We start from the raw sequence: 9,250 nt of genomic DNA, 5'->3' as shown, positions 1-9,250 counted from the left end.
CTTGGAAAAAAAATTCACACACTTGCAGAAATTTTTAATATAAATTGAACACATTAAAAATTAATTTTGCATGACCATTTCGCATTGCGGTGCCAATGCATAGTTAAGATAAGGCCTTAACTCTTCTTTGTTTAAAGTAACATGGAAGCTCTTTGCTTTCTCTCTTTGCTTTCATCTGTACATAATTATTATTTTCATTAATCAGACAATGGACCTCCATTTTCTTATTCTGACAGTCTCAGCTGGAGTTGACAGAAACCCTACCTGAGTCACTAGGGTAACTTAGCCATAAACTTCTCAGAAACTCATTAAAGAAAGGTGTGAGCTGACAATAAACCTAGGCAGGTTCCATCATCTCTCCCTTTTTTAGGCTGAGAGGCTTTGGAGAAAAGCTTACTCATCAGAAAAGTAGCTTTGCCCTAAAAGTTTCTGACACTGGCTTTATCATCTCTGTTTCCTTCCAGATCCCTGATTTGTCTTTCCTTAGTTGGTTTCAACTGGATCAGCTGTCTCCTTGAAGATTTGTGTGCCTTTTAGCACTGGAACCAAAGAAGTAACACAATACACATTTTCTGTTAAGATACTATTATTCTTTGATGGAAATAAAAAGGGGTAAAAATAACCAATCGCACTGCTTTGTATATGTACAGATTTTATTTTTTTATTACTCTCATGGCCACAATTTTACAACAAAAAATTCCCAAAGAGGGCATCAGTTACAATGAGACATTGACGAATGTCTTTCTCCGCGGAGAGCTGGCGTTGCATAGATCTGACATGCTCTAGTTTTCTATGTTCTGACATGAACAGCCAGTATGTGATGCCAGTGGGAACTTAGAGGGAGTCACTGGGGTGATTCACAGATTACATCTCAAGTGATCAATTTTAAAAAGGTGGGGAAGGAGCTGACCTAAGAAAGTGCCCAAGACCTTGGGTCAGAGGTGCCACATAAATCTAGCAAACAAACAAAGAAATAAAGGAAAGAGCACACATTTCTTAAAGAAGCTTGCATCCTAACCTTTCATTGTTCAAATCAGAGATCTTCCTATGCAAATACTAAAAGCGGAACATAAAATGAGAAACCTCAAGCAGTGTTCAGAATCTATGGTTAAACTTACTGGGGTTGGGACAGGAAGTTTTGGCTCAGGAGAACAAGTTTAACTAGACTATTTTCTTAGCTTTCTTAGGCTTCTAGAAGATCTGACAGCATACACAAAATGCATTCCCTAGTTTTCATCTCATTCTTACCTTCCATGTCAGTACACCTACACAACAACAAGACATTTGACAACTATTGAGAAGGAAAGCATTACAAACTACAAGAAAGTATTAAATTACTGTATTGTCTTATCCTGAAAAAAATCACTCAAACTGTAAAAGCATAGTGAAGCCAATCTGGAAGAAATGCAAAGAATTATCCAACTGCTGTAGAAAGATACACACCTTCTAACATCCTCATCTAACATATTCATTATGTTACCCACCAAGCAGCAGGTATTGTGGATTTGTTTCTAGAATCCTACAGCCTTATTTATAATGTTTCCAGTCAGAAAGATTTCTACTTCTGGTTTACAGGAAAGAAATAATCTCCTATTCTGTCACTTCATTCATGAGAGTCCAGTGTGCTTCTATTTTTTATGGGAAAGTTATGGCCAGGGTAAAAACTTTAGGTGCTAGATACTTTATATTCCTGAGTAGACAGAGTAATACAAAATCCCCAAGCATAAAGAACTTTAATATGTGCAAATACAAATGAAAGGATCTGTAGGGAAGCATCCCATTGGTGGTATTAGTAATTTTCAATAAAAATGCATGTGAAATCAGTTAATATCTGTTACACAGACACATACACACACACAGTCAATGGCAATCCATGAAGTCCAAACTAGAAGGGAGCTATATAAAATTATTTCACTCTCTCTGGAAGATGTTTTTATAGTCAGCTGCTGCTAAAAATGCTCAGCTGCTACTGGAGGAAAATGTAGATACATGTATCCATATGGTTAAAATAGATTTTTAAATGAAATTTACTATTATTTTATGGTATAGAACTTTCACAAGAAAGATTTAAAAAAGCAAATATCCAAAATCTAACTAGATATAAACAATCAGAATAATCCAGTTTTTTTTTTTTAATAGAGGCATGTTTTATTTATTTATTTGTTTGTTTGTTTGTTTTGTTTATACATGCACTGGGTACAGTCAGAAGCGCAGGAGGGTGAGAGAATTCACCAGAGTCAGAGCGGGGAGCAGAGCAGGCAGAAGGACCGAAGTACACTGCTGAGGGGAGCAGCAGGCAGCAGGAGAGGTCTGCGCGCCATGTGGGACCCTCCTCTGGTGGCCGGGGAGCAGCCGGGGATCGAACAGGCGCCGCAGGGCCGCGGGCAGCTTCTCAACCCAGCGCTCAACCGCTGCGCCACCGGGGAGGCCCCAGAATAATCCAGTTTTTACGTAAAGTTGAGCAAAAAAAAATCATTTGGAATTGTTTTCATTGTCTCAATAAATAATTTCAAACAGCTTTGAAGCTACTAAAGCAGTGATGTGACCTGAGTTTCTAAATGAGATCCCTATCCTGCAGCTTCTAGAATCACAAGAATTATGTAAAATAATCACCTGATAAGCATAATAGTTGCATATTATTACTATATTTCTGGAGGCTACAGACACATTTTTATTATGTGAAAAATAAAAATTCTTCCCAATTGAAATTTTGTCATTAAAATATACATTATATTGGAAGTGACACATCTCTACATTACAATATATCCACCCTACACTCTCTCCCTTCAAAAAATTATAACTCTAGTTACCTTTCTTTTCCAATAGAGTATATTCATGTGTTTATCTTCAAAACTGTGAACACATTTAGTTCTTTACAAGATCCAATTGGATATGGAAGATAATTGGGAAGAAGTGATAAAGAGCAAACACCAGAATTCATTTCATAAATCTCTCCCTCCTTCACTTTTCTAAGACACACAACTGATAGGAATGTGTAACACATGGAATAGTGCACACTTCAAAGTTCATACGTTGAAATCCTAGTCTCATGATCACAGAACATTACCTTATTTGGAAATAGCATATTATTAGTTAAGATTTGGTTATATTTTATGGTTTCAGGTCTTATGTCTAGTTCTTTAATCCATTTTGAGTTGATTTTTGTATATGGTGTGAGGTAGTGGTCAAGCTTCATTCTTTTGCATGTAGCAATCCAGTTTTCCCAGCACCATTTATTGAACAAACTTTCTTTGCTCCAATGCATAGTCTTTGCTCCTTTGTCAAATATTAGTTGACCATAAATCTGTGGGTTTATTTCTGGATTTTCTATTCGATTCCATTGGTCTGTATGTCTGTTCTTGTTCCAATACCATGCAGTTTTGATGATTATGGCTTTCCCAAAATAGATGACTGGATCAAGAAGATGTGGTACATATATACCATGGAATATTACTCAGCATTCAAAAAAGATAAACACATGCAATTTGCAGCAACATGGATGGCGCTGGAAGGGATCATGCTCAGTGAAATAAGCCAAAAAGAAAAAGAAAAATACCGGATGGTCTCACTCATAGCAGGAATCTAGAAAACTTAAATAAGGGACCAGGAAAATGAATAACTATAAGAAAGTGAAAATCAAAATCAACAAAAACTATGAACCAGAGACACTTTTTGGGGGGTGGGGGGCGGGAGGGGAGGGATTGGGGTCAGAATAGGGGGATTGCAATTGTATGGGGAATATAAAAATTAAAAAAAAAAAAAAGATTTGGTTATAGTGGAGGAGGAGAGAGCCCTAATCCAACATGAACCATGTCCTTAGAAGAAGGGGAAATTGGAGTACACACATAGAGTAAAGGCAGAGGTGGACTGATGCATCCAAAAGTCAAGGAGCAGCCTCCGTGGTGGACATAACACCTATGAAGCTGTCCACAGCCACCACAGCACAAGTTCGATTCCCGGCCAGGTATGTGACCCACATGGTGCAGCAGAACTCTCCTGACTCACCCACTGCTTCCATCAGCAGTATATTTCAGTACATCTGCCTGACCTTTTGCCCCCTCTGCATCTGTTGAATCATCTCAACCCCAGCATCTCTGGGCTGCACCCCAGCTCTTGTATGCATAAATAAATAAACCTTAAAAAAAAAGTCAAGGAATGTCAAAGATTGTGAACAAACTACAAAAAGCTAGGGGGAAAGTCAGAAACAGAATCTTTCTTGCAGCTCTCTAAGGAAACCCTGACAACACCTTGACCACAGCTTCTGTCCTCCAGAACTGCAATATGACACATTTCTGTTTTTTTTTTTTTTTCCAAGACACTGGGTTTTTGGTAATTTGTTACAGCATCCATAAGAATGTAGATGTAAAATCTGAAACCATAAAATACATAGAAGAACACAGGCAAAAACATTTCAAAATACTGACTTGCTGTTTTTGGGAATTTGACAATAATGGTAAGGGCAACAAAAGTGAAAATAAACTAGCAGGACTACATCAAACTGAGAGCTTATGTACAATGAAAGAAATATTTTTTAAAAAGTCTTCTACCAAATGAGAGAAAATATTTGCACATAATATATCTGACAAGGAAAAAATTATTAAAACCTATAAAGGGGCCTCCCAGGTGGCACAAGAGGTTAGCACTGCACCACGAAGCAATCTGAAGCCTCTGCAGCATGAGTTCGATTCCCAGCAGGCCAGGGAGCAACCCACATGGCACAGCAGACCTCTCCTGCCTCGCCCACCCACTGCTCCCCTCAGCAGTGTATTTCAGTCAGTCTGCCTGTTCTGTTCCCTGTCTGTCTCTGTTGAATCCTCTCACCCCCTGCATCTCTGGCCCATACCCCAGCTCTTGTATGCATAAATTAATAAATCTTTAAAAAATAAAAATAAAGTAAAACCTATAAAGAACTCATACTATAACAAGAAAATAACCCAATTAAAAATGGGCAGAACAGTTAAGTAGACATTTTTCCAAAGAAGACATACAGATGGCAAAACGACAGATGAAAAACTACTCACCATCAACTTTTCAGGGAAATGCAAGTCAAAACAACAATGAGATACCACCTCAAAACTGTGACAATGGCTAGGGCCTCCCTGGTGGCGCAAAGGGTTAAGCACCGCACTATGAAGCAATCTGCAGCCTCTGCAGCATGAGTTCGATCCCTGGCCAGCCGGGGAGCAATCCACATGGTGCACCAGACCTCTCCTGAGGCACCCGCTGCTCCCTTCAGCAGTGTATTTCAGTCAGTCTGCCTGTTCTGTTCCCCACTCTGTCTCTGGTGAATCCTCTCACCCCCCGCATCTCTGGCATGTACCCCAGCTCTTGCAGGCAAAAAAAAAAAAAAAAAAAAAAAAACCTGTGACAATGGCTAACATTGAAAAGACCAGAAACAACATATGTTGGTAAGACAACATATGTTGATAAGACAGTTGAGAAAAAGAAATCCTCATACACTATTGGTGGGAATGTAGAATAGCCAAGACTCTAAGGGTAGAAATCCATGTTTTTGTTTTTCTTTTACCTGGAAAGGACAGGGCAAGCTTGAGCACATAATATGTGCTTTTAAATGAATGAGTAAATGAACATATGCTATCCAGCAAAACTTCAGAAAAGAGTTAAATTTTAGGTGCTGCTTGTCATAAGTGCTTATTGTGGAAAACAGCTAATTTTACAAAAATCCAAATCAAAGAAAACATAAAATTTCCCCAAAAGGCAACTGCAATAACTTTCTGAGCAGGTAAAGCATTTACAAACTTTGAAGTTAAGTGGTAATATATAAATATAAACCATGTTATTTATATTCATGCTATACTGCGGTCTAATTAAGTAGTATTACTTTTAAATTTTCATAAAATAAAAATAAGAATCAATCAACATGTAGACTACCTCATGATACTGAATTTTGGAAAGATTCTCCATGCTAGAATATTATAAGGCAGTTTGCATGTGTATATTTGTATGTTCTCTGGATGGAAGAATGTTGATCATTCCAGATAGGGTAATAGGATCTGATTTCCTTTGCAAAGCTTAGCTGATCTTTGGTTTCTCCAAATGAAGCCAAGTTATTTATATGTGGCATATATGCATGCACAAGTACCCATCCAGATGGACAAAAGCAATATGTCAGAACAGTCTGGCACCTGCTAAGAACAAAAGGATTCTTTGTAGGTGTAATCCAGAGTGCTTTTCCCACCCCAAGAGGACTACTAAGGAAGAAAAAAATTGAGCTTGCTCTCTCTTCTTGCTCTAGCAAACCATGATAAAAGACTTCATATAGTTATTAACAGGATCAACAATGTTTCCTTTCTCGCTTTCCTCTTTTAAGGTCATTATAGAAAAAGGAAAGCGAAATAAATCAACCCTTCTCTTTAATTATTTAATGGGATATAAGGAGTTCCTTGAACAGAAATATTATAATAAGTGGATTGAAGTGGGATAAATTCCTGACTTAGATAACTGTTTCTACTCATTTGAGTTGTGTCACGCTCCATACTCTACAACACCATGTGGGAAATTTAATGGTACAGATAAACCAGGAAGCAGTTATAGTATCTCTACACAACATAAAACATTTATATATTATAAATAAATGATATATGGTATAAATATTATTGCTTAGTAACTAATGGCCTACACTCAAGCTTATTCTATGACCTATGCAAAAGATTTCTGGCATTTAATGCAAAATACACAAGAGTATTTCCTTGTTTTAAAACTTTAAATATATGTACTTAAAGGCAGAAGTATCAAAATAAAGTGAAAAGTCAAAAATGACATTCTACTTCAGATTTTTAGTTGGATTAAAATAGGGCTATACCCTAGTAAAGACAGACAAGCAACTTTTCCAAAACAGAGGATGTCAGCAGGAAAAGAATGCTTAAATGAAAGAAAAAAATTTCTTACAAAATATATATATAGTTAATTCATATACACATATGAGTGGTTCCCTAACTTTGAAGCTCTATTAGCTACTGCTAGGAACAAACCGTTGGAAAATATGCTCAAAAATTTTTAATTCTTTTAATCTGAATAAAGATTAATGGAATTTTTCTTAACTCTAAACTTAAATACATATTCACTTTTCAATAGCATTACAAACATCACTACACCATAAATATTAAAACTTTAAACCATTCTATCACAGTTATTTATGAATTTATTTAATTCTCCAGAATTATAGAAAATATAACTTTCGGGGCCTCCCCGGTGGTGCAGTGTGTTGAGCGCAGCACTGTGAATCTGTCCGCAGCTTCTGCAGTGCGGATTTGATTCCCGGCTGGCCAAAGAGAATCCCACAAGGTGCAGCAGACCTCTCCTGCCTCGTCTGCATCTCCCCTCAGCAGTGTATTTCATCAGTCTGCCGGTTCTGTTCCCTGCTCTGTCTCTGGTGAATTCTCTCACCCTCCCATGCCTCTGGCCTATACCCCCGCTCTTGTATAAATAAATATTAAAAAAAAAAAAAAAAGGAGAAACAAAATATACCTTTCTAAAAATGCACTTGAACTACAAACTTAATTCAAGAGAGTTCTTAACATTCTTAACTAGAATGTCTAACTCATTTTATTCAAAGCCTTCAGGGATCTCTATGCGCTAAACAATAGAATAGAAGCATGGACAACAGAACTAAAAGAAAGCCTTAAACTATTCCTCCTTCAGAAGACTAGCCAAAATACGGGCACTTCAAGGACATCTCTCACTTACAGACCTGTACTCAATGCTTTGTGTATAATTAAAATTGAAATGTTTTCTATAAATTAACTATAATCCCTGAGTTTCAAAACTTACAATCTAAAAGATTACTCATCACTTGATTTATCATTCACCTTAGCAGCATTTCCCTCTTTTATTTTTTATTTTATTTATTTATTATTTTTTAAAAGATTTTATTTATTTATTTATTTGTTTGTTTGTTTATTTATTTATACAAGCACTGGGTACAGTCAGAAGCATGGGAGGGTGAGAGAATTCACCAGAGCCAGAGCGGGGAGCAGAGCAGGCAGAAGGACCGAAGTACACTGCTGAGGGGAGCAGCGGGCGGCAGGAGAGGTCTGCGTGCCATGTGGGACCCTCCTCCGGTGACCAGGGAGCAGCCGGGGATTGAACCGGCACTGCAGAGGCTGCGGGCAGCTTCACAGCCCAGCGCTCAACCCCTGCACCACCAGGGGAGGCCCAGCATTTCCCTCTTTTAAAATGCATTTGACACATTACATTCAAAAAGAAAAATCTGAAATTTTAGAATATTTTCCCCCAAAAGGGTTTTTGATTATAGTGAAAATCAGGATTGCTCATAAGCGGGATCTAACCTGTAGGGGAAAAGAAATTCATAATCTTTCCTACTTGTCATCAAAGAATGAAATTGTGCTCCACTTAAGAGTGGGATGCTGTGGAGAACACATCTTTGTTTCCTCTTTTTGCAAGCTGTAAGAACACACAGAAACATTTCAGGCTGTATTACTTGGTGAAAATTAGGATCCAATCGAATACCTGCCTTCTCCTATGCCCCATACGGGTTGAGGAGGGCAGGGTAGTGGGTGTAAACCATAAAACAAAAGTAGATTCAAAATATGCACATTTGTTCTTCAACCTCCATAACAGTAGCTTGCTTTCTCTAACATTTTCTTTTATTCCTGTCCCTCCATCTACCTTTTGCTAAATGCAATACAGTCATCAGCTTCAGCTAGTGACCCAAACTTGGCTGCATATAACTGGAGAACATAAAAAGGTAATGTAGGATTTTTACAGGTCAGGGAGAGGTGCATCCTAGGACCCCCAAGCCTGCCTGCTGTAAATAGGTTCTGCCATCTGCCACATCAAGACAAAATATATGACCTTTAATGGAAAGGAACTTTAATACAATTAGTGTGCAATACAGAAAAAAACAAAGAATATAGTTTCCAAATCAAGCACCCGAAATCACTCATTCCCTCAGGGGTAAATATCCACTCATTTTACCCTCAGGGGTAAAATGTCCAGGATTGGGCCAAAGAAGACCCGAAAGCCTGCCGCAGTTTAAAGTACCTTCCAGCAGGGACCCATAAAAAGGGCCAGAAACAGCCAAAGTCCTGGAGGAAAAGAACAAAATCAAAATCAAGATAAAAGCTGCCATTGTTGGGCCTCCCCGGTGGCGCAGCGGTTGAATGCTGGGTTGCGAAGCTGCCCGCAGCCTCTGCTGAGCCGGTTCGATCCCTGGCTGTTCCCCGGCCACCGGAGGAGGGTCCCACATGGTGCGCAGACCTCTCCTGCC

Source organism: Talpa occidentalis, unplaced genomic scaffold (genome assembly GCF_014898055.3).
Source record: "Talpa occidentalis isolate TD23 unplaced genomic scaffold, MPIMG_talOcc4v2.1 talOcc4.3, whole genome shotgun sequence".
NCBI classification, from domain to species: Eukaryota; Metazoa; Chordata; class Mammalia; order Eulipotyphla; family Talpidae; genus Talpa; species Talpa occidentalis.
Note: the sequence above shows the minus strand (reverse complement) of the source record.